The sequence below is a fragment of the Leptosomus discolor genome, chromosome 19, assembly GCF_034619465.1.
Source record: "Leptosomus discolor isolate bLepDis1 chromosome 19, bLepDis1.hap2, whole genome shotgun sequence".
Lineage (NCBI taxonomy): Eukaryota > Metazoa > Chordata > Aves > Leptosomiformes > Leptosomidae > Leptosomus > Leptosomus discolor.
Genome location: NC_141409.1, coordinates 12,902,409 through 12,928,606, shown reverse-complemented (window position 1 = coordinate 12,928,606; position 26,198 = coordinate 12,902,409). Strand labels below are relative to the sequence as shown.

At 36.8% G+C, this 26,198-nt stretch overlaps 1 protein-coding gene across 2 annotated transcripts in view; it reads left to right on the top strand.

Annotated features, from left to right (window-relative positions):
• The window catches only part of DENND1A (DENN domain containing 1A), a 208,088-nt gene that overhangs the window by 10,421 nt on the left and 171,469 nt on the right, over positions 1 to 26,198 (top strand). The window lies entirely within an intron of this gene.

The window sequence follows — 26,198 nt, the reverse complement described above, 5'->3', positions numbered from 1 at the left end:
TGGGATTTCTTCACTTACTATTTCAATGATGCATTTATTCATGTTCTACTCTTCAGCTCCATCAAGTAGCACTGTTCTCTTGTCCATACCCTCTTTGGATAAAAAGTTGATGCCTCTCACCAAAAGTCTAGGGCAGGAAAATAGAATAGGAAGAATGGAGTCTGCATCTTTACAGTGACGATACATGGAAGTTAGTGAGAAATCTGTGTCATGTGTGTCAAGTATAAGTATGTCAAGCATAGGAACTTTGCAAGTCTGGTGCTTCTTAGCTGCTCCCACACACTTACTTTCAGGAAGACAGGAAAAAATAGTCACTGTTTTATTTAAAAAATGGAATATTATTATAGGGAAAATATTGACTAAAACTTAAGGTGTTAATACTTTGATTCTTTCCTTTGTAGTATTAGGTAACTACTGGGTAATGAATGACTCGGAGGAGACAGAGCAGTTCTGAGGCTGACAGAGGCCTGGCTAATAGGCTGCCTTAGGTTAAATAGTCTTAACAGGTGCCTTTTGTACAGTGGTGCAATTGGGGTGGAGTAGGATGCTCATACTGTACAGATGAGCCCAACAAAGTCAGCTCTTTGACAAGTACAACTGGTAACTTTGGCTTTTAACCATTACAGGTGAATAAAGAGATTGTTAGGACTTAAACTTTTGATTACTAAGAAAAATTCCAGTTCACATATAAGGCTTTAATATTCTGGAGCCTATGTGTGGGGTTTGTCTCTTTGCCTTTATGCATTTGAGTGCTGTGTAGTTGTGACAGTAGGAGAATTTCTAGCTTTCCTTGTCACTTATATCTGAGGAGGCCATCTGCCTTGCTAAATACACGTTTATTGCTTTTGAAAAAAAAACAACGAAACAAAAAGATTTTAGATTTATCATTACTATTTTAGAGGTTTCACTGATAGCAGTTAACCTTGCTTCAGGATTTAAATAAAATAGAGCCTTGAAAATCATAGGTAGAGGGGAGTAATAATAAAACTTATTACCCAGCAGATACTGGTAACATATTCTGGGCATCATCTGTAATTGCATTAGTTTTGCCTTTCTGTTGTGATACTTAAGTAATTAAGTATGTCTTGGGAGAAATGATTAGATGTATGGTTTAGTTGACACCAAAATAATATCACTTCTGAACACTACATGCAAGATTTAAGGTCTACTATTGTTTTTATTAGCATGCTGCCTTACGTTATGTTTTACTCTTCACCTAGTTTAAGAAAAATGTTTAAAACAAAGCTTTGTTTTCAGTGCTTTTCATGGTCAGTGATACCAAAATCTTTGTAGCAGAGGATGTCTGTGTGGTTTGTTTCATCACTGACGCAGCTGGTGCTTCTCAAATTCAAGCAGCTAAAAGGGTACCCATTTACATCTTAGCTGGAAATGTTAAGTTCTGGGGGTGAGTTCCGTAAACCAGCACATTCCTAAGCAAGTGATGTTGGATGTTCTAAACTGAAGCTACAGATTACAGTTTTAACTTATTAAAATAAGTTTTGATGATAAATCTGCCTTTGGTGCATGATCTTCTCTCGTTCGTGGGAATTGTTACATGCAGTGGATAATTGAAGAGCAAAGTGGATGCTTTGTATGAAATAACTACTGTTTTACTGCATGTCTTTTACCATTTTTAAACTTAATGTAAAGAAAGAGGAGATGCATTTTATGAGACTGTGAAGTCCTTATAGTGGAGGAGGGCTTGTGTATGTGTCATGGCATCTCATAATAGTAAAACTTCACAGAAACTGAGGCAGTAAATTACAAAGAACTGGTGTTCTTTTACAAATTATAACTGCTTAAGTTAGCTTCAGCACTTCTAGAAATTGAGTTCTATGCTATTGACATGTTGTATGCTTGCAAGTAGAGTAAAGTTCATTTGAACTGTTGTTTGGTTTTTTTTTTTTTAACCTCAACTAAAAGATTGTTTTGGTGTTTTGAGATGCAAAACTAGAAGAATCTACTAGCAATTTTAGTTTAAATACCTATATAAAGAAAGTGAAAGCATGCTAACTAATTAAGAAATCTTTCTTTTAACTTTAAAAGCACTTTATGATCTTAAAACTGCTGCAGATCATTCATCAGAAATATGATATGACAAATTGGAAATCTTGCTGGACCTCAGCCAAAGATCCTCTCTTGTTAGGTGGGGCTGTGAGGAGAATTGCGGTCAAACTGCTCACGTAGAAAAAGAGGATTTATTAGTCTAAAGTAACCGATCAAAATAGTCTCTAAAGTATGAACATTTGAAAGTAAATGCTCACAAGAGTAAGACACCTCCCTGCACCTCTGTCTGGGAGGACGTAGCATGCTTTTGTATGGGGTTTTTGTGTTCTCGCCAAAGCAGACGTTATAAAAGTATGTCAAATCTCTAGCTTTACCATGTAGTGTGCCAAAAGGCCTTACTCTCCAAGGACCTCATCTTTCATCTTTTTGTGAGTGTAGCATAAATTCTTGCTGTGTGTTCAAGGAAAAAGCTAAAACGGTTTAGTACAGCTAAAGGATTTCTTTCTTTCTTAAAAAAAAAAAAATCATGGTAAGTTAGAAGCCTAAATGCGACAGCATGGACAAAGTGTAAGGGTGTTAGAGTTTAACAAATGTTCACTGGATTAGTAAAGGACATGTAGTTTATACTACTGCTTTTATGACAGAATTTAAAAGGTCTTGCTGTAAGACTCACCATGTGCTTCTTTCTTTTCTCGAAAACATACCACCAAGTTGAAAAGGGAGATGAATCTTAGAAGGAAACTATTAACTCTGAGGTAGTTTATCATTGTTTGAGAGAAAGGATGAAATTTGCATTTGAATTGGCTCTGAGAGTAGCATGTACTACTAATCTTGTTCCTACTAGAAGCTTGTGAGTAGTTTAAGTACTTCCTTCTTTACTTTTCATGTTCTAGTCTTGTGTTGTAATAGCTCTTTCCCTCCCTGCCCCCCTTCGCAGTAGATCACAAACGTTATAACTTAAACTAATCGAAGTCCTTAACTCTGCTGGGGGAAGTCATGATGTGCTTGGGCCCTGAAAATTATTCTACAGTTGTCGCTATGGTTTCCATGATAGGACTTGCACAGGTAGAGAGAACTAGCAGGTTTCTGTCTCTGCAAAATAGACATACTGCTATGCCTTATCATTGTCTTTTTGTCACATGTAATTTTAAGCTCACAGACCAGTATGTCCCCCTATAGATGAGTATTTTCTTGAATATAAGCGAAGTTACTGGAGCAGGATTAAGTGAAGAGCTGGACGTTCAGAAGTTTGTAAACCTTACCCGTGCACCTCTCAGAGCAACTTCTTTTTTTAAGGTGAAAACACTTTGTTGGTTGAAGTCTGCCTGTTCTGTATTGAGAAGCAGATACCATAGTGAGGATTTAGGAATAACAAAAGAAGTGCAAAATTGAAGTCTCTTTCCATTACGTAAGGGCTTTCTGTTGAATGTGTGCTGTAATTCAGGTATCACAAGTTTTCCTGTCCTATCTTTGCGGCATTATGTTGCTACACCTGACTTCCTAAAGCAGGGTTGTAGAAGTAGCCAAACCTGAGTAGATAGGTAGTATTTGGGAATTCTGATTTTACTGAGCTGCTGCTCAGTTTTTCTGTTTCCATTTGATTGCTTTTCTTCTAAGTACAAACAAGGTGGACGATTTTCATAAAGAACTTACTAGGACTGCGGTGTCCGGATCGAATAAGAGCATGGCTTGAACTGTTCTGTTTCAAGACAGTTCACAGTTTGGGTTTTGCAGTGTAAATGAAACACGTAACTCAGTTTGAAGAGAAACTGTCTTTATGAAAAAATATTAGAATCTGTCATATTGGCAAGTCATCATAAACTTGATCTAACGGTGTTTTAGGTGAGGTCTTAGCTGATGACAGTAGATCTAATAAAACTCCAGAATGTTAGTATCAAGTATAACTGAATGTTGTTCCATTTCTGTAAGTTATTTTGTGGGAAGAGATCTGTTTGTCCTTTTTGCTTCATGCTTTAATTGCTTCTGTCTACAGTCTTTTCTATTTCACAAGTATTTACTAGTCTGCACTATATTGCTACTGCTGGCACTGTTTAACTAGACAGAAAAATTCATCACAAAGTCTCACTCACAAGACTTTAAACTCTTTTGTTGATTTATATTTTTTTAAAGGAGCTTGACATCTTCATCAAGTTCACAGTGGGCCTGCTTTGTTTGCTTTCTCTTGAATGCTTGATAAGATTTTTCTTCTATTGTTTTGTGCAGCAAGGACAGAACTTGCCATGGCTGAGGTGGTTTTTTTGTAAATCCACAATATGGTCATTGTCTGCTGCTGAATAATTGTGACTGCTTTTTGTACAACCAGAACTAAGGCTTTGGCTGTGAACAGATTCCTTCTTAGCGTGAAAAGAGACTAATCCATGTAAATACAGCCCCAAAATAAAGCTTTACAGAAAAAGGGAAAGGCTGCTAAGCAGGAGGGCAGAGGTCAGCAATTTAACCTTTAACCTAACAAATAAGAAGCATGAAAGTTCCCGAATTGGTTTACAAAGGCAAGCTCCTGTGATCTGTCAGTTTTTCTTTTCATGATAGAGTTGGGTGAGAAAACTGACTGACAGCTAGTGCCTTTTTAACTGCAGGTTGAAATTAACTGCTAAACTGAAACTTTTTTAGGGAGGCTTTTTTTAGTGATTTTAGCAAATCATTTTCATTCACTAGCTGTACTTACACTTTTCCTTGAATTTATAGAGGAGTTGGAGTGGTTGCTCTTTTTTAAAGAGTTCTTGAGAGACTTAATTTGGATACCAAATACTACCAGCACGTTTAATATTTCAGCATTTGAAGCATTTAAGAATTTGATGAAGCACTTGTTGCAATTAACTCTCTGTTAATGTGCTCCTTTAAGAGTAGGGCTGTTATTCCAGTAGCTGCAAAGAGGTTGTACTTTGAATAGTCAAAAAGTTGTTGTTAACAGGGGGGATGTGTTTGTGACTTTATTTAAGGGAGTAATTTTAACTTTAGTTCATTCTCAGTCACGAAAATTTCCAAGGCGGTTTGTTTTTGTTTGTCCTTATTTAATCACAACAGGTAATCTCATTAATGAGTGCTAACTTCTGCTTAAAGCTTCATGCATCTGCAATCAGCAGTTAATCTAGATACAGACATTCCCGTAAAGAACTTTTAATTAGAGTGTCATTCAGATGAAAAAGAAACAAAGTAGTAATGACTTTAAAGTAGACTCCCTGTAGATTAAGAATAGCGATTTTGTTTTTTTTTTTTCCCTAATGTTGTAAGCAGCATCCCAGAAATGACTGACATTTAGTCCATCCCCAGTTGTACTGATGCTTCCTATGAGTGTTTTCAATAGAAATATTGGAGTTTAGAAATTGTGTCTGTTTATTCTGTTGACATGTATGTTGGTAATTCTACCCAGAGCTCTACTTCAAGTTTAACATGCAAGCAAAGCAAATTTGGTAAAGCAAAAGATGAACTGAATCTTTCTTACTGGTTCTTTTTATTATAGGTAGTTCCTAGCAAGAAGAGAATGTAAACTCTAATTCAAAAAGAAGCCTATCAGAGTGCCCGAGGCAGTATTGGTCTGCTTCTCTTTGGTGTGATTTTTTTTTTTGTCACGAACAAAAAGAGACATTGTCAGGTTTTCTTGTGGCTTTTGTTGGTTTTGTTTTGTTTTGTTTTGAAGATTGAAAGAGTTATAAAGAATGATGATTTGAGGTTAAATTATTCTCAAACAAGTATAAAAGTAATTCAAGAGTACTGTTTTACTTCAGTAATGGTTGTAAAAAACCAAAACTAAACCAAAGCAAATCCCAAACCCCACCTTTTGTGCTTCCAGAGACAAGGCTGAGCCTGCAGTATGCTGCAGGACACGCTGTAGGACGCTGGTTCACAGTGAAGGGTCAGTGCATGGACACTTCCCTGTAGCAGTGTCTGTGAATAACAGTGGTAAGGCACATTTCAATCATAAAGAACTGCTTTATGTTCTGTTAGTGTCCTAACACACTCATCTGTGAACAAGGTCTATCACCTGCTCTCCACTGGATTCTGTCGTTGGAGAGGGGAGAAGGAATGCTAAGGGAATGCTGCTGAATCCTGGCTGATGAGTAAGGAGGTTTTTGGCCTTGCTGGGGCCAAAATTCCAGATGCTGACAGATTATTTGCTTGTGGGACTATCATTTTTATATCTTTTTTTTTTTCAGATGGAAACAGCTTTCAATATACTTTTTAGTAGGACTTATTTCATGGAGGAGTGGGATAGAAACAACGGAAGGTAAACTCAGTAATAAGGATGATAACCTTGGATGGAGGGGTGGGACAACCAGCCAATAGTGATAATCTTATCTGGAATGGATTGTAGTCTGGAGAGGTCATTTGTTTATACTTCCCTGGGGATTTAAAAAAAAAAAGCCCAACAAACCAAACGCTCAAAACCCCCAATATTTAAGTTGTCTTGATTTTTCCAAATAGCCTGGCTATATGGAAAGTAATGTTTTCTAATTTGATGAGCTAGCTCTTAAAAACAAATGATGCATACTGGAGATGATGGTCAAGTAATATAAGACTGTGTACCCTGTAGAACATCATAATCTGGGTGGAAAGTGCCAGTTAAAAGATGAGGAGCAGGAGTGAAGAGTCCTGTTTACTGTGCCAAAAATGTGTGGTCAGCCCCAGCCTTCAACTCTTACAGTACGTACACCTGGGGAAGGAAGGCTGGGGGGAAGAACTTTCAGTGAGAACTTTTAAAGCAGTATCTTGGCTATTGTAGCCAAAAGAATTTCCACACTTAAGAGTTTGTGCTGGGATTTTGAATGGTGGTGAAGGGAATTACACTCACAACTCCCACTGCATTCTACTGGGATTAACTGAATCCCATCTTTAGTTCCTTTGAAGAGTCATTTATGTTGAAACTACATAGTTATGAATATAAATAGTGGTAACATTACCTTTTTTTGAATTGATTCTTACATCATTTTATCTCTTAAATAATTACTCTTCATTTATGTCTAGTTGACCTGTAAGATACTTTTGAAATCCTTGGGATCTTCTGTTCCAGAGAGTCTAAAACCAGATTATCACTCTGTGGAAAAACACCTATCAAAAATACTTAATGCAGTCTCCAATCAAATGCTAAAATGTGAAGACAAAATAGCTGGTTGAGTATCGCAGTATAGGTAGGCAGTAGAATCAGGCTTCTGACTTTTCATATTTGTAAGATTCATATTTGACTTAAAGTTATTTAAATAATTTGCTTTCTTGTTTTGTGAATGTGGCACTAGGACAGTGCCAGCAAGCAGGGAGAGATCACAAGATACAAGAAACAGCTCAGTCAGGACAGAAGTCAGGTTATGCGGTTGGTCTCTTCGATAGCCTGCTGAAGAGGTGGTAGAACAGAGCTGGCTGTGGTGAAGGGCAGGAACAAATTGTAATAAAATGTGTCAGAGGAAAACAGACAAACAAAACCAAAAACTCTCCCCCGCCCCCCAAACAAAATGCAACCCCCAAAACTTTCCATTAAGTATGTGGCTTTCTTCTAAAGTTGCTCTTTACTTGCACCTGAAGTAGTATCTGGTTTTATCTGATACTTGCCTGTTGATCATTCACTCAGTTTAGTTTGAAGAGGAGTTTATCAAACATATTAAAACCATTCAATAGGGTAAATAATGCTCTATTAAAGCTATAACTTACATCCACAAAGCCATTAAATTTATACCTACAATTACCACAGACTGATATATTGATCTCATCTCATCATTTGATCTAGAGGTGATATTTGCACATGGAAAAATGTTACAGATACGTTTATTTTGCTTCATTGAGATTAATGTCCTTCCACACTAAAGGTAATGCTGTGTTTGTCCTGTATATTTGATGCTTTCACTTAATGGCTTAAATGTCTTACTTGGGTTTGTGATGATCTGTCATCATCTTTTGTACACAGTACTGTTAAAAATGGTTTTGATTATGGTTTGAGAAAAGTTACTTGTAAATTGTTCACTAAAAGTACGTAGCACTTCACTGTTTCGTAGATTCTGTCAGTACAATGTAATTAAACAGCTCCTAAAGACATTTTCTGCTGGAAAGAAGTGCATGTTAAAGCTTTGTGGTACCTTGGCAGTATTCATAAACAAAAATAAGTGTAGTGAGTAAATAGAATTATTTAACTTGTAAAATACTTCATTTTTTAATGAACTGTAGAGGTGAAAAGCAGCAGAATCTCACCATTTGCCATCTCTTGCATGGAGATTGCAAAAAGCATGCTTTGTTGCACTTACAGATACCAAATGTGGTATCCAGTAATACAGTAATTACCGCGCTTTTCATTTTGATGTATTTCTTGATTGTTTTGCTTTACCCTGGATATGGGATTAGGTCTTTCACTAAATCATCTTGAAGCAATTCTGTATCTAGACTAAATCCTTAGAATACACTGGGTGTCAATCACATGGACAATTAAAATTGAGTATTGACATGTTTTTAAAATAGTCATACATCTCAATTTTGTTTATCTCAAAGTTTTAAAAACCTAATGACCTCATTGCAGCTTGGCTATAATTACCATGTTTAAACTTCTATGCATTTTTTAGTTTAAACAGCCTTTGTGTTTTTTTAAACCAAAAGAAAATTAATGAGAAGAGACAAAGAGACATCAAAGAGGTTTTCCCTCTGATTGCAGTGTTAGAAGTTTTGCCTGAAAATAGGTTACATTTCTTCTGTTTTCAGCTGAATCCTCATTAACTTTACATTTTAATGATGTCCAGAGCAAATTATACGATTATGGTAGATGCCTTAAAGGGAAGCTTAAAGGACACCTTTTTAATGTTTGTTTCTTTATTGATGGCAGTATTTGCACCAGTATTATAAACAGTGTTAGAATGCTAAAAGTAATCCCAAAACATACCGGAAATATCTTCAATTTTTGCCATATATGTAGTATAAGTATCTTTATTTAATATTTAACACAAGTGGAGCGTGTTAGGGGGATATCTTCATCTTTATAGAAGAAAAATGTAAATCATGTCCTTTGAAAGAGTTTACAAATTACTTCTGCATCTTATAATCAGTTTAATTTATAATGATAAAATAAAATGGAGACAGATGATGTAACAAAGCCTCTGAATTGTTTTATTTTCTTGAACCTTCAATGGAGAAAGTGATTGAAATGTTAATAAAGTTTGTATTTTTCCAATGACATAAAACACTATTGGGGGAACTCAGTGGAACTTCAATTTATTCCATTTAGTGGAACACTGTTAGTAGCAGTTCTGTGTTCTAGTGTGCATCTCCGACTAAAAGTCAAGATTGCATAATTAACTTTTTAGATGAAGAATTGTGTCATATCAAATGCAGTGACAAGAACTTGTATTTGGTACACTTTGAACAAAGTTAGCTGAAATTGGCAGTAGCTTGAATGGAATTTGAACAGTTGAGAATCCACATAGTTCAAGATAATCTTATAAAACAAAAACGTATCTTAAAAAATGAAATAATTGCAGTATAGCAATTATAGTAAAGTATAGCGATTCTATATTAACTTTTTTTTTTCTATTCTCCTCCTTCCCCCTCATACCTTTGCCCCACAGAAGGGTATGTCATTTCTGACTGTAGCTCAATGAAAAGTTAGACCAAAAGATCTTTTGAGAAGCGAGGTCTTCTGTTTCCCTGTCCTGACACTTGGCGTCTGTGTCTTATGAATAGAACCTTTGATCTTCTTGCACTGTACTCTAATCAGCAAACTAATTTTTTTGGGAGATAGGATTATGGCATGAGGATGGGAAGAAGAAGAAATAGGAATGGCCCAAAGTTCAGTTACGAGGGTAGGACTTCAAAATCCACTTGACAGTGAAATGTTACCATTTAAGATGTTAAAGGTTAGTGCGTCATGACTACATTGACATAATAGATGTGAATTTCTAATTAATTGCTGATTATTCCTGTATGTATGGCTTGACTTGGCATGTGATTTTATGAAGCTAATGTCCTGCATCTATATATACCGTATTTCAGAGCGGTATGTCTAAAAAGTTTCTTTGCAATGGAAGCAATCTTTAGTACTTGTTTTTAATGAATTGAACCTCTTCATATGTTCCAGACTCTTAATTCCTGAATGACTGACTGTCCACTGTGGTGTAATCCAAAGTCTGGTGTTGCTGTCCCTTTGCAGGTCTGTGATCTGTAGTGAAGTGGAACTGCACTTGCATATGGACATCTGCTGTAAGGTGTTCTTGAGAGCTCAAATCTGTAATCATGATTATCAAAATAATCCTTTTTGTCATGAGAAATCCACCTTAAGGATGATACAATTTTATTATCTGCACTTCCACTGAAATTTGTATATTATTTTTGTGTCTTGGAATATGCACATGTAGATCTTATGCAAATGAAATTTTCCCTTTTATTTTGAACTCAACTAAATAAATTTTTGCTGTGTAGTGCCTGGTTGACTACTTCATCCTTGATTTAAGACTACTGTGTCTCAATGGAAACATTTGATATGTCTGTCATTAGTAAATAATTGAATAATGCAGGATTCGCTAGACCCAAAAACCTGAATGTAACGGTTCCATTTCAGTATGATTCTTAGATTCTTTCTTATATTAATAACTTTTCTGTAGAAACTGTTCAGAAATCTAAATTGTCATGATTGCCTAGGTAGGAGTTATGGCAGACCCAAGCCATGCATCCAGCTTGGTGTGCCTTCGGTGACCTCTTGTTAGAAAATGGGTTTAAGTCTTTCAAATGTTTGGTGCTCTGTAAGCTTGAGAACGGTTTTGGAAAGTGGTAGTTTAAGTTCCTAGTTTAGCTTAAGTGTTTCATGCCTTCTAATGTAACTTTAGTTTGAAGATTGTATCACTCAAGAAGAAAAAGCTGAGTGCAATTTCCTGCCTCTTTCTCACCTTTGTTTTGTAATTACTGGAGAATTTGCAGTAACTTAATCTTTAGTTGGGATGTGTAATAAAAATACTGATTAATAAGCTGTAGCTGACAGAAAGATGTGTATGTGATTCTTATTTCCTTGGCATGCAGGATTTTGTAGAAAACCATGTCAGCACTACAAACCTGCAGTGTTGTTCCTAGTAACTTACTCTGCAAGCATTTGCAGTGTGGCTATTTCCAGCCAGTTATGTGTTAATGATAGTGCAAGGTTGAAACATTCCAATCATTCATCCCCCTGTCCTCCCTTTCTCATATGTGTTTCTTTGCTCAGTGTTTTTGTCTTACTTCTTTTGCTTTGTTGTGGTCAATTCAGTCAGTATAATAGCAAAGACATTGGCTTTTTTTTTTTCTTTAATAAGGAGTTATGTTGGAGATATACTATAACAGAGATAAGAGCTATTTATGTCCTAAGCTATTGATTTTTAATTAATGTTGCCTGGGCTCGTACATGTTGGCAGAATTGCTAACAGCTTGTGGCATTTTTTAATTCACATCTTCTTTTTTGGTATTTTGACAGTGTCATTCATATCTCATGAAAAAGTACCTCGTCAGGTTAAATGTGTTAAAACACCGAGGAGGGGAAAAAAAAAGAGAGAATGGAACATAGGGCTGCCTAGAAACCTTGATCCATTGCCAAAGTATTTAAACAATTTAGTGTTTTGGTTTTGTAGCTCCAAGCTGCTTCTCAAATCCCTTGCTAATTAATCCAGTTAATTCTTTGTGGACTAACTGTATGCGGGGCTTTTTCTTGGGCTTCTATCACAGAGAACCCTGTTTTGTTTGAGGCAAACCTAAGCTCTGTTATAAAGGTTGTAGTAATAAAGTGAGTACTTGCAGATGTAAATACGGTGTTTTGAGCCTTTTTAAAAGGAGTTTTGTTTGTGTAACTTCTAATTTAATCTTTAATGTTTAAGAATTAAACATATATGCTTGTATAAAAAGATGGACGGAACTTTGTCATTGGTTTGATCTTTTAAGAAAAGGCTGTAGAGCTTCTATGGAACAATTACGACATGAAGTATTAGTGTTGATATATTACAACTAATGATGTATATTTATTTTACAAGTAAATTCCTGTAAATGCTGTTCGCTTCTTATGCTCTAAAATAGATAATTAGATATAGGGCAAATAAAAGAGTTTAATGGGAAGGAGAGTTTTTAGAAATGACCTGTTGATACTTTGTACTCTAATCAAGAGAATTCAAAGGTGATATGAATTCCGAACTAGAAAAAGCACCTAGGGAGCAGAGAGCTTAGAAGCTTGATTAGACATGGTATGAGATAATGAGGAAAGAGTGTATACTCCTCAAGGTGTGCTTGTCTGTGATAAAAGCAGCTATGGCTCTTGAGTTTATTTCTAGTTTTTAAGATTTGTTGAAAACTGCTTCCCCTGGTCGTAGTGCTCACCAGTGCTAAGCGCAGGATTGCATGCACTGGTGCAAGTGTGCCTTTAGCTATCAGGGATGTTTCTGTCAGGCACTATGGGAAAAAATGCCTCTCTGAATGTTCTACTCCATCAGCTTTCTTAGCGATTTTGAGAAGCTGCTTCTGAGGACTGATTGTCTATAAGACACAGCTTTCCTTCCTTTTCTGTGTAATATTAGATGTTCCTGCAAATCAGATATTGAGATTACAATTGTGCTGCCAGCCGTCTGTAACAAGTAATGCCTCTTGTTTCCTTAGTCATCCTCAAGAGATTTGCATGTCAGCAAAATGGGAGTCAATGACCATCTGCACTTGAGCACCTTGTGGATCAACCTGTGGAGATAACCTGTGGGTTAAAGTTGCATTTTCAGATTACTTCGAGTCGGTAGTGAAGGAAAAAATTTTTTTTGGCAAATCTGCCTCTAAGGGTGGACAGATTGAAAAGCATTGGCCGAGCTCTTGAAAAAGTCAAAAGTGTAGTTGGGAGTTTGTTGTGTAATAAAGCTGGGCAAGGAAATAGATGAAATTGCTAGATTTACACACATCTGATTTCCAGGGCTGGCTATTAAAGGAATAACACATAATTATGAAATGTTCCTGCTTGGAACTAGACTAGTCCGCTATCTCAGGAGCATCTTGATAGCTGAGTATGTGCTATCATGTATCTTACAAGTATGAAATACCTTAAAACGTTCCTAATGTGTTTCTATTTTGCAGTCAAAAATCCTTTTGACGCCCTTGCCTTTTCTACAGTAAGAAAAATGTTTAAAAGTTTTAGTGAGATGATAAATTTCCTGTCTAGTTGCACTGAATATCAGCAAGGTCCTCTTTATATGAAACTAATTATTCTTCAAGCTGATAGTACTGCTTTAAATGTGCTAAACTAACTTTCTTGGAGACTTTCTGTTTGTTACAGCATCACACATGGCTACCAAAGTGAGCTTTGCTAGTAGTAGCTGAAATCATTGCAGATAAGAAATAGGTCAAAACTGCAAGTGTAAATACACCCACAATTCTCTTGCAGTGCTTGATGCTGTCCAGTTAATGAACTTACTCCAAAAGGGAGAAGTCATTCTGAGTAGCTGAACACTCAGTGATTTTTTCCTTTTCTTGCTTCCCATGGTCATTAGCTGCATGAGGTGTATTTTTCCACTTTAGGACCTCTTTCCCCTCACCCCTGCTAAGTTTTGAATACTGTTCAAGAAGTTCAACTTCTGTCATCAACAGATTTGACTCCACAGAAACGTTTTGCAGGAGAGTATATTGAATGCTTTTCTGTGCTTCAGCTTATAGGCTTTCACAAGACCTCAGTGATGCTGCTGCCTTAGTTGAGGTTCACTGTGACCAGTCTCTGGTTTGTTTTTTTTTTTAACTTGCTTCCGCCTTACTGGCCCTTACAAATTTTCTTTGCTGTTTTGATAGAATGGACAGTACTATTATAACCGATCAGTTGAGATGGGCATGTTCCACAGTTCAAGCTGAAACAAAAAAGGTGGAATTGCGTACTGAAGGGTAGAAAGCTAAGTTCTGAGGTGTATCAATGAAATAATTACTGCTGTCTTTTACATATGATCTGGCATGCCTTAAGACTTAGGCGTGAGTTGGTGACGTTGAAACTATTGGTCAGTTAGGATCGTTTAATGCTGCAGATTTCTGTGGTTGTAAATGCGTTAAGGATGAAGCTGTAAGCGTACGTACGTTGTGGAAACCACAGCCATAGTATGACACTTTATAATAATGTCTCCTCCAAAATGATAGCTAGGTTTGGCTGTCCTTTGATAATGAGACATATATGAATCAGATTCATTGTGTGATGGATAGGATAACTTTTTTACTATACATTCCAAAAAGTGTTTGTGTTAACATCTCCACTAAAGAAAACAACAGAATTAAGAATGGGATTAAGAATTAGGAATTTCAGTTTCCTCTGTCTCAATTTCATCTTTGATAGAATCAGCTTTTTCTGTTTCAGTACCATTTGAACAACTAAAGCATCCTGAAATAAACAGAGATGCAAGAATAGAAATTTCGAAGCCATCAAACCCCAAAATGATTCTGAAGAGCTTGTTTTCTTTAAAATCTTGGGTTGCTCTGCAGGGAGATTCCCATAAGAGATGGTATTTGTGCAGATCAGTAACACAAAGCAGTGTCATCGGGAGCTGGTGGTACTCTACGGAAGTACCACATGATGACTTTGAAACTGAAAACAGTTTGAGACCATCAATATTGGAAGTATGAAAGTAAGGTCAGAGTTTTAAACGTTATGAAGTTACATAGCTCGAGGCTAGAAATCAGTATTCACTGTTGCATGTTTAACAAAGAAGGTATCTCTGTGTAGTTCAGGCAATTATACAACTGCTGAAGAGTAGGGTTGGGGTTTTTTTCTTTTCTAGTACAACACTTAAAGAACTTATGGCTGACTAGAACACTTTTGTTCCAAGTGCTTTTTGAGTCAATTCAGATTAAACCTGAAACGTGATAATCCATATAACAATGGATGTAGTTCTGCAGTATTTGCATGTATTTGCCTAGGAGTAGGTCCATCTGAACTTATTATGGTTGGTGAATTTTAGAAAGAGATAATAAAGAAACCCCACTTAGATGATTGTAGAGTGTTCTGTAATACATGGAAAATATTAGCAAATTAAAATGGCCATAATATCGTTAAAACTAAACCCAAAACTGGTGAAAAGAAAGCAGTTTGGAAAATGTTTATAAAACTCAAAGTATTTTCTAGTAATGAAAAGCCTGGCTGTATGTTGGCAATACTATTTGTTTTCATTAGCAATTCCTTTAGGTTTTGTAATGTAGTTGATTGATTGCCATGGCCACGTTGTGGTTTTACATGGGTTCCTTGTAATATAGTATTTCTAAAAAGCAGTATGACATTAAAAACATTATTCCTGGCTTTCTTCAAAACAACAAACAGAATTAAGAATTATCTGGTTGACACAGGGAAGTAGAAAATGTGACATTATGTAAAAATTTACCTTAAAATTAGTTGAGTAAGAAGTTTTTTGAATGAAGGTGCTTATTAATGTGCCAATGTTAGGTATGAATTAAGTTGGCTATAAACTATAATTTTATCAAATATAAATCTTTTATTTTTGTTGTAAAAATCAAGCTTAAGGAACTTGTTTTGGGCTACATATGCTTGAACCTTCAGCCGAAGCAGTAATCTTGGGAAGGCAGATAGGCATACACAAGCAATTTGAAATACATGTCTTGTAAATATTAAAGAGGGTGACTGTTTCTTGTAAAAATGTCAAAACTCTAGTTGCTTTGGTCTTATCTCGTGTAACTTGAGAATTTGCATTCTGGAAATATAAGTTACATTGGCAGGTTTATACAATCAACCGCTTGTGTCTGGTATTGTTAAACTCTAGATGATGCACTAACTCTGGATTAATTTTTACAGCATGCTTGCTACATGTGATGAAGGTCTGTTTACTTTTGTTCCTTTATTGCTTCTGAGAATTAAGAAAAATTGTATCTTGTAAACCCTACCCGTGTGGTATTGGCACTTCCAGACTGTCACATTTAAATCATAGCGTGAAATATTAGTTAACTGTTTCTTTAATATTTTCAGGACAAGAAGGGCTTGCCAGCTGCTGTTGAAGTGAAGAGGCTGTCACCAGGCAACTCTGCTGTCTCAGAATATAAATACAAAGAGGCAGGAGAGAAACAAATTCAGTGTTCATGGCCTGAGCACTTGAAACATCTCCCTATTAAATGTGTAGATTGGTGATAAGGTTACAAGAAAAAAATATACTGATCAAACACAAATTTTGAAAAATTATTAAACCCAAGAAAGCCTACTTAAAGTAGGTGTTCCCGTTCAGCTTCTCCGTTTAAACTCTTTTGTGTGATTATTGCAGGCAGCCTGTAAAATGCTTCAAAACACTTCATACTTAATTTTGTAAGCCAGGCTTTGTGGATTTCTTCAACATTGAAGTAGGATGTTACCTAATTGTATTTTTGCAAGTTTTAGCTGCTGTATGATTTGCTGACTAAAATTACAGGGGAAAAAAAGGATCAAAACCATAGTCAGTTCAAAACTTGCTCCTTGCAGGGATCCTGGAGTTTGGCTTAGATTTCCAGTAATACTAAATTTCTGGGTTGGTTGAAGAACAGATGGTTATGAAGAGAAATATCCCCTTAAGTGCATAGTAAAGCAGACTCAAAAGATTCATCAACCGTGCTTTAATGTGGACTTGAGGTATCACCAAAGTAATTAAGCATTGCATATAAAAGACCTGAAGACCCCAAATGAAGATGGGAGAAACATGTAGCAACAAGGTTTGAAATAAGTACTTTGTCGTCTGTTTTTGATCTCCGTGACTTTAGCTTTTGCTCTATCCTAAACATCCACTTTTTATACCTGTAGCTTTATTTGTATCTGTATCATCAGTTTAAAAATTAATCTGGACTGAAAGTTTTCTGCTGCTCTTTGTAAAAAAAATAATTCTGAGTTTTCTGATCACTGAAGACGTCTCATGCTTTCTAATGTCTCCTTATTCTTACAGCTTGGAATGTTAGTAGAAGATAAATTAATACATACTGTTAAGCGACTGATTCTTTTAAAACTAATTTCTTGGTATGGATGAAACAAAAGGAGTTAAGGATTTAATACAGAGGTAATTCCCTAACAGTATTTCATATGTTGTGCTTGCAATACAACTTTTCACAGCTTCCATTAAAAACTTGGTAAACTTTTGATTACACCTGGCACCATTCCATGTGAGAATCCAAGAGAGTAAATAATAGCAGTTGAAGATGGAACATGTTGCCTTACGAAAGGGCCTAACTAGTCTGATGCGTAACTTTTCCAATATCCTTTTCCTTGCCATTTATCAGATCATGACTGACACATGCATTTTCTTCAGTCCATCGCTTCTTGATCTGCTCCTGTTAGAACTTAATGCTATGTAAGAACTGATCTTGTTCCTTGGGAGAGAGATGACTGACTTCATTCTACAGAAGAGATTTGAAATAAAATACAAACTGAACTGACTCTTCAGTTTTTGTGGTTATGTTTGCGTTAACATTTAGATCAGAGCTAACTTCAGTGGTATTTTGTTTTGTTTTTCTTTTAATTCTCCATCATCTGTTTATTTCATGGTATTTTAGCTCTTCAAATGGTGTTGAAACAAAAGAACAGATTCTTTTGAAGTTGTTACTGTGCCAGAGGAAACTGGAACTACCGTTCCTATAACTACTGCTTTTCTCTATTGGAATGTCCATGTGATGGACAGTGGCAAGCTGGACGGTTCAACAACCTGATAGGACACCAAAGAACTGATTAGGAGTTGCTAAGAGGAAACTAGCATAGCCTCTTCCTTCTGTAAAAGGCAATGTGTGTTTTTCCTGCCGTCTTATCCAAGAAGTGAGTGTTGTTTCTACTTTGCACTTACTGTACTTCAGTTTTTTAACAGGATTGTAAAATGAATTTCACCAAGACCCCTTTAGATGGGAAGTTGGTTTGAGTGCTAGAAGCAGTGAAAGCCTAATATTTCAGGTTACTCTGGATGGCTCATAAAGCTGCTGAAGGACTAATCCATGCACTGGAAAGTGGCTGTGAGGAGACGAGTTGGGATCCCAGCCGCCTCAGGGGTACTGAAACCTAAAGGCAGCTTTGACAACTTTGCCAGGGCTTGTATTGTTAAGGCTATTGTCTCTTCCTATCTCTTTCTTCTGGAGAACAGTGCATAGCCTTAAGTAAAAATCCATGAAGTTGTAGCTTAACCTGCTTTATATTGGAAGGATTATTCAAGAATATATATAAGAGATTGTTGAAAACTGCCTAGGAAGGTTTTACTCCTCACTGCCCCTCTGGCTCTTGATGTGTTAGTAATATAAAAACAATTATGGAAATCATAGTGATTTGCTTAATCTGTTCTGGTTTTCTCTCGTCCTTCCTGTTTCCTATGATGTATATTTTATGTTGCCTTTGCTCTCAGTCTTCCCGCTTTTGGATCATTTTACTGAACTCTCAACAGCGTTTTGTGCGTGAGTTGCAAACCTTGTATTCTGTTTCTAGATGAAACCGTTGTGAAAAGCATTTTCATGTTACCAGCGAGGTTCTTGACACTTGCAGGGCAGACTTCCAAATGCTCTGTAAGGGAGAGAGGCAAACTCGCAAGTTTTTTTTTTTTTTATGGTGTTAATGTCAATGGACTCATTTGAGCAGCAGCTGACGTATATAGTACTTGCGGATTCGCTCGACTGGTGATTGTACATAATTCACAAAAAACCTCAGTAGCTGAGAACGATCGGTCAGTGTCTGCTTAGTTATGCCTAACTTGTCACAAAGATGCGCAGTGCATCCTAGAGATGGAATATTTGTTTGAAATGTGATCTGCGAGGTGAACGGTTTCGTGGCACACTGTTCTTCTGTGGGTTGTGTCTCTGAATATTGAAGCTGCTATGTGTGCTTACTGTGCGTATTGATATTTTAGGGTAACTTCAATTGCGTGCACTGTGGTGCTGGCAGGGTTTGGGTTTGCTTTTAGATATAGTTTCTAAGACATTCTTAGAGAATTTTCTTTTACATCTTGGTTGTTTTGCCGACTTGTACACTTTTAGAATAAGGAATACTTCAAGAAGAAAAAATTGAATTCTTAAAGCTTCACATCCAGGAAAATGTAATTTTTATTCCATACTCCTTTTTGGCGAGAAATTGTTCTGAGTTTTTTTTTTTTCTGTCGTCTTGTGTATGTAGGTTTTTTTTCTCTCCCACATTTTCTCCATCCCCCCACCCCGCCTTTTTCCCTCCTCCCCCTCTTCCCCCACTCCGAGATGTTATCTGCGTGCTAAGGCTGCAGCAGTTTAGGGGCAAGCAGAAGTGTTTGGCTGTGCTGAATACAGGACATCAAGGAGTTTGCAGAGGTTTGGAAAGAAGTTTACATTACTTTTTAGTTGTGCTGCATAACTACTATAATGTGTAGGGGGCGTTGAAATTAAAGTTGCTCTGAATGGAATTCAGTTTCATTTTAGAGGGATTGCAGCTATAAAGACCTAAAGAAGTGAATGAGCTAAATCAGTTAGGGAGGAAAAACGAAGTAATTTTCACTTTATTTTTCGATTTGGGATTAATATATCTGAATGATTTGTAGCCAGTATGGATTAAATTGGCTGACTTCTATCAAAAGAAACAGGTTAATATATATTGGTTTTGTGTGGTTAACTCTGCTTAAATACTAATGCAGAAATATTTTCTGATAATTTTTTTGAGAACTTCCCTGGTTTTATAATTTCCATGCCCTTTTGAGTTGCACTATTTTTAGAAGTAATTAAGGAGGCCTCTTTTAAAAGCAAAACTCTTCACTTTATGATGTAAGAAAAGTTGAGAGGAAAAGAGCAGCATAGTTGCTCTAATATGCCATTGTAGCATGTTCCCATCCTGTCATCTGGAAAATTAAATCAGGTTACAGCATGGATTAACATCTAGACTTGTGAGGAGGGGAAGGTAGTGTCTTAAATGCCATGAAATTGAACAATGGGATTATACAGTTCACAGCTAATTTCAATATTCTTCTGTACTTGGCTTTTTCTTGAACAAGGTTCTGTAGGGAGAGGCAGTAATAGGTTTTAGAACTTGGAAACATTCACATATTTACTAAAATACTAATGATAATAGCTTCACTGTGGTTGAGTAATCACTATAGTGCTCTACATAATGTGCATAGATGTGAGGTAGAATCTCTGCTACTAGAGGGAGAAAGTATATGTGTTAGCAATGAGAACTGTATTCACCTAGTGTGGGATCAGTGGTTTGTGTTACCTATTTGTTGATACTCTATAAATACATGACAAGGAATCAAAATGCTGCCGTGACAGCACAGAAAAGTTTTTTACTCTTGTATCACTGAGAAATAGCGTTGTCTTTTCTTACCCCTTTTCAAAATGAAAAATATGTTCAGTTACAAAAATTTGACGTATTGTTCATCTGAGAAGTGATTCAGTAGTTGCCCTCAAAACCGCCTCTGAAATAGTTGCAAAGAAAACTGCTTCAAAAATAACCATGTGATCTGTTTGGTATGTGGGTTCCCAGAACAAGGTGTCCATCGTGAGTACTGAGGGCTAGTGGATCTCCAGGTCTTTGGCCAAAGGTCTAGGTTTTATGGGCAGCAGCTGCTGTGTGCAGAGCTGTATCCTCTGGGAAGAGGGCTTACAGTGAGGTGCATCAGGTGGACTTCAGTGAAGTCAGTCGTGAATCTTAGGAAATGTGTATGACATGCCGTTGGTTTAAAAGCTTTTTAAACTTGAGTTTAGGAATAAAATGAAATCGACTTCTTTTCTTAATACCAACAGTTTTAATTTAAATTTGCGCCGTACATGTATTTCATCGCACTTGTGCCCATGCCAGAGTGGGAGGTTGCAGATAAGATGGTGTATTTTAGCTTTATTTTGGAATGGAATTGTTTGTTTGCTTTCTGCTTTACACTTGTAACGTACAAGTTCCGGTGCTGTATTTCAGCTTGCGATTAATATTAATATATGGTTATTTTCCAGAGAAGTTTGTCAGCGCTTGTTTTGGGCAGAAACTGTGCGGATCTTGCCATCTTTTGTGAGCTGAAACTACAAAATCGGATGTAATGAAAGATAAACAGGAGATATTAAGTCAACATACAAATTCAACCTGGAGCACAACTTGAGTTCATGTTTTGGGGTTTGGGAAAAGTTTAGTTTGAGAAGCAGCTCCATAATTCATGTGGCTTTTTTCTTTCTGTTGTTAACTTTCACTTTGTTTGTTCCTTGTTTTGCAATGTCTCCCTTTGCTGACCTCAGCTGAGCTTTCAACAGGTGACTGGTGCCCTGGAAATCTTCAAGCTCTGTACTTCACTAACTGTATAAGAGGTTGGTTAGGATTTCAGTCTGTCCCTTCCCTTGTTCTGATGTCAGCCAATAATTCCACGCTCCTGAACTTGAAAAAAGTATTTTACGTGTGTTTACTTTGCCTATGGAGTATTAAAGTAGAAAAATATTTGAGTATCATTTCGTTAGAAAGCCTGTGAAGTTCCTAGAATAACAGCGTTCACTGTGTTTTGAGTTGCAAAGTGTTTTCTTACAATCTGGAGATACAATGGAGCTACATCTAGTTGGGTTTGCATGCAGTGTGCAAAACAAATTACCGTTAGTAAAAGCGCTTGAAGTTTTCAAGCTACTTTAGTTTTATAGGCAGAGTTGACAGTCGGCGATGCTCACGTCTTTACCAAGGATCTCATACGAGTGCTGAAGCGTATGTTACCGATACTAGTGGTGGTGATTAAAGCTGAATCCTGACTGCCTGGTTGAGCTGCCCTCCTGTATTCCTCCATTTGTATGACAGTTTTCCTCTGTTCAGAATAATTTGGATATTGTGTCTGTTGTGATTATTAAGTGCCTTGTGCTCATCCTTCCAATGGAGAGCCTGACCATACTGAGTAATAGTAATGTTTGTTTGTAGATGTTTATATTTCATCAAGTCACCTGTCTTTATGGCCACTATTTCAATGGATGTGTATTATGTAAATCCTCTTGGTTTAGTGAGGGTGCTCGAGCTTCCTCGAACTTTATGTGTTGACACAGAGAATTTAAATATAATTTTATTGTGTGTGTATGTATAGGTAAGCGCAGTTGGAAACACCTTCCCAGTGAACATTAGCTTGACAATGAAGAATGGATAAAGTGATGAAAACTGTAATAAGAGGTGACGTAGTTTCTTTTTCCGTTATTTTTCCAAATAAAGATACTGAAAGTTTAGTAAATATTCCCATTTAAAAGCTGAAGTGATGGAGCTGATGCAATGTTAAATATAAAGTACTTGTAAAAACACAGTGACGTGCAAGCATGGAGCTGCCAGGCATAATTTAAAGGTGGTTTTCTTAGCTGTAGAGTTCCAGGTTATATGGATTAGCCGTTCTGATGCTGTTATGAGATGTGGCATCAAAAGCAGACTGTATACAGACTGTGTCCCACTGACATAACAGGCACGTGACACCCAGAACAATTCCACATGGTGCTTTGCTCATTCAGCTAAGTACAACATTGCTGTTATTTCCATTTAAATTGGTGAATGAGAAATTAAGTTAATTCAATGCATTTCATGCATTGTGGATGAAATCAAGTTTCTTCTAATGTATGCAGTTGACTGACACAGGAAATTTTTATTTATATTAAAGGCAACTTAAGTTATGAATGTATTGTAGTATTGTGAGATCCGTTTTTTGGATGAAAATAAAACTGTAGACTGTGTGCTTTGAGAACACGTTCATCTTGAACCTGTAGAAGGTGACTTAGGTGGTGACTCTAATCACAGGTGTAACTTTTTCTGAACTACAATGTGGTAATGTTTAATCTGATGAGTGAAATAGTGCTACCTATGTGAAGAGATCAGTTCACCAAAGACCAGACTCAGACGTTCTCAGTTTGCTTAGTCTTGAAAACCATGATGACTACAGTTGCTTGAAGTCTGCACAGCACAGCAAGCATCCAGCAAATGTCCTTGTCTTCTTACTGAGCCTTGCATGTGTGTATTTTACTGTCTGATTTTAGAGAGGTAGAAATAATTTAGCCTTTAGGATACAGATCAACAGACAAGTAAAAGTGGAATGGTACTAGTTAAGAGATATAGAAAACCAGTATGTAATAGCAAAGTAAAAATTTTACTACAGTCAGTAAACTATGTGTAAAAGTTTAGAAACTCCCCATTTTGTGTTACTGAATTGCTTAAAAGGCCCATTTCAATAAGATCTGTACCTGTGGTTTTGTGGGTGTTTGGGTCATCTTCAGTTTTCTCCTATTACCAAGCTCACTGAAGACACAAAATAAGTTATTCTAAATATTTACTCGCAGTTTATGAGTAACTGGGCTAGGTGACCTATAGGAAGGGTTCTTAAAATGCACATACCTGCCTCTTGCGGTACGCGAACCACAGCAGCAAAAGGTAATGCATCCTCGCTGCCTGCTCTCAAGAGAAGGTGGCGGCCAGCCTCCTGCGTTGGCACGTAGCCTGACCCAGCGATATTGGAGACGGCTGTTGGTATCGCCACCCCCTCTGTGCGCGGAGAGGAAGCCGTAGGGATGGACAGCAAAGGCTGAAATGTTGCTGCCTTTCCAGAAAGGACACGTCGCAATTCTTTCCGTGGCGAGAGCACAGGACAACATTTTGTTTCAGAAGCAACAGTTTTAAGCTAATGATAGAGCTGATCTGATTTTGGGTGTGTTGTAAAGATCTTAACAACCCACTGATTTTTCGCTAGTGTGTATTTATCCCTAAAGAATAAATATTCAGAAATGCTTAATTGCTGAAATAATTTAGGAAAATAATTTGGTAGCAGATCAATTAAACATTTGGGTAGCTTTGAAAATTGAAATATCCTCCATTACTGGCTATTGATCTTAAAGCAGGGTTGGAGGTATAGATTCTGATGTAGTGATGGCGGGGGGTGTTATTGTTTGTTACTCTGTATTGGTAATCACTATAACTGTGTTTTAATTACGCACTGCACTCTGCATCGTCAACAATGGCTGTGAATGAGTCAACATTGAGAATTTTGCTAAATCCTGATCAGTGTATAGTCCAGTCAACTGATGCATAAAATGTAGTGGTTCTTGTAAGAGATGAGGACAGTGGAAATCTTTTGGTTTGTTGTAAGTTGATTTATTTTGACTTTCCTGTATTAGGGACATGGATGGAACAGGGAGTGTTTTTTCTGTTTATTTTACACTATGTTTTCCGTGGCCACTACTCACCCCTATTTCTTGATGGCACATACGTTTTTGAGAGGCAGGAAAAAAAAAATCCCAATCCTCTGTAAGAACAAACATTTAAGTAAACACTCTGAATGAAAATGGATGTATATAGACAAAGCTAAAATTAAAACCAAAAGAGCCTAACAAAAAAGCCTTGGCTGTGATTTTTAAGTTATTATCTAAGTTGTGTTTTGTTTTGTTTTGATGAGGAAGGTTTGTAAGGTGGCCTCTGAGACAATAAAAGCACCAGCATGTATGTATTTGCCCATGATAACTTTCAGCTACCAGTGTTAGGAGTGAATCTCAGTATCTTGCAAAGTGGTGCACAATGCCTCTCTGTCTTCTGGAGGGTCATCTGGCTAGGAGCTTTCGGGGTTTACATAAATACTGTCAAATAAGTTCCTATAGGCCCTCCTTCATGCCAGTGAGCTCCTGAAACACAGAAAGGCTTTCAAGATGCTAAGAAAACAGGAAAAATACATGCTTACAAACACACACACTTACTTTGTGTGACTAATCTGTTTTGTTGTATTTTTAAAGAACAGAGAATGTGGATTGCCATCTATGGAGGAATGTGTTTAGAGCTAACACTATGGATTTATGTCCCAATTTGATTTCTCATTTCCTTAATAAATGGTAAATGATAAAATGCTGTGTGTGTCAGTATGCGTATATATATTTATATTGGGTATGAGAGCAATGGGTCAATAGAAGTGTGTGTGTAATGTCAGTACCATGTTCCAGGCCCCATTACAGATTTGTTAAGCAATACTATGTACTTGGATGTAACACTTCTTTCTTTCATTGTTTTGTGTTTTCTGTGAAATCCTGAAAGTTTAGCCTGAAATAATTAATTTGAAAAATATTTAAGAATGTGCATCATAATAGATGTTGCATAGTTTCTTCTTACCACTGATACTGCGCTTGCTTTGGTGAAATATGAAACTGTTCATTGTTAACTGTGTGTAAAGGACTGTTCATGGAGTTCAGCGCGTTTGTTTGCGTGTTTGGACACTTAGCTTAGCGTGCTTACCTGCCTATAGATTTAAGAATTTTCAAACTAAGGCTTTAAAAGGTGATCCCTTGCTTTCTATTTCTACTTCGTTAATGTACAAGGGTTTGCTGGTATGCATATGTAAAACTTGATATAGTGTGTGTGTCATTGTATCTGTATAATGATGAAATGTTAAAACTGAGCATCTGATTGTCTGGAAAAAGTTAAGCTAGAAAGTTAATTAACGTACAGTCTTGCTGTATTTCTAATGTAAAAAGAATACACCTTAATAGAAAGTTTGCATCTGCTAATGATTGGATCCCCGATCAACTAATTTATTGCCTAAAGTAACCTTTGCCAATGAGAAATCTGGGGTGGGACTACTCTGAAATAACCGCGTATGGTGCCTGTGTCATAAAAACGGCTCTCTTCCCCTCCAGCCCTAGCTACAATCCAGTATAGCAGTAAGTCAGCAGTAGAGGCTGTGGGGGTAACGTCCCTCCCTACATCATGGCCAACATTTGTGGAACCAGTGTATGCAGCGAGCCAAGCCTCATACAACCCAGCCCACCTGGTTGCACAAAGAGTAGAGACTGCCTAGGATACCAGTTGATTTTTCCATGCATTACACTTTATTCTGAACTCTTGTGTGATTGTTGTATGGCTTGTATTTTGGGTTTTTTTGTAATTAAAAAAATTCTTTGTAGAAAGGAATCTGGTCTTCTCAGCCATATTCCTTTGAAAAATGGATGGCTTTGAAGAGTTCTGTTTTAAATAGGTTGTCATACAAATAACTTCAATCATGATATTCTGTTGTTTTATGAACATCTCTATTTAAATTTAAGATAACTTCTCAGGGAATACTACCATGTTATTTGTTCTGACAGCCGAAGGAATAAGGACATTGCATCAGTCTCGAATGCTTGCTAACCTGAAGCATTTCACATTTGTTTTCCTGATGACAGAAGTTCCAGGGTTATGTTAATCACCTCTTTCAAATTCTAGATAAATATTATGGTTTTCTAGGGAGCATACCTTAGTATTAATATAAAGTAAATTTGAGAGATTTGTTGTCTGGTATCACTGAAAACGGTCTCCGGAGGTTAAACAACACAGTGCCTATAGC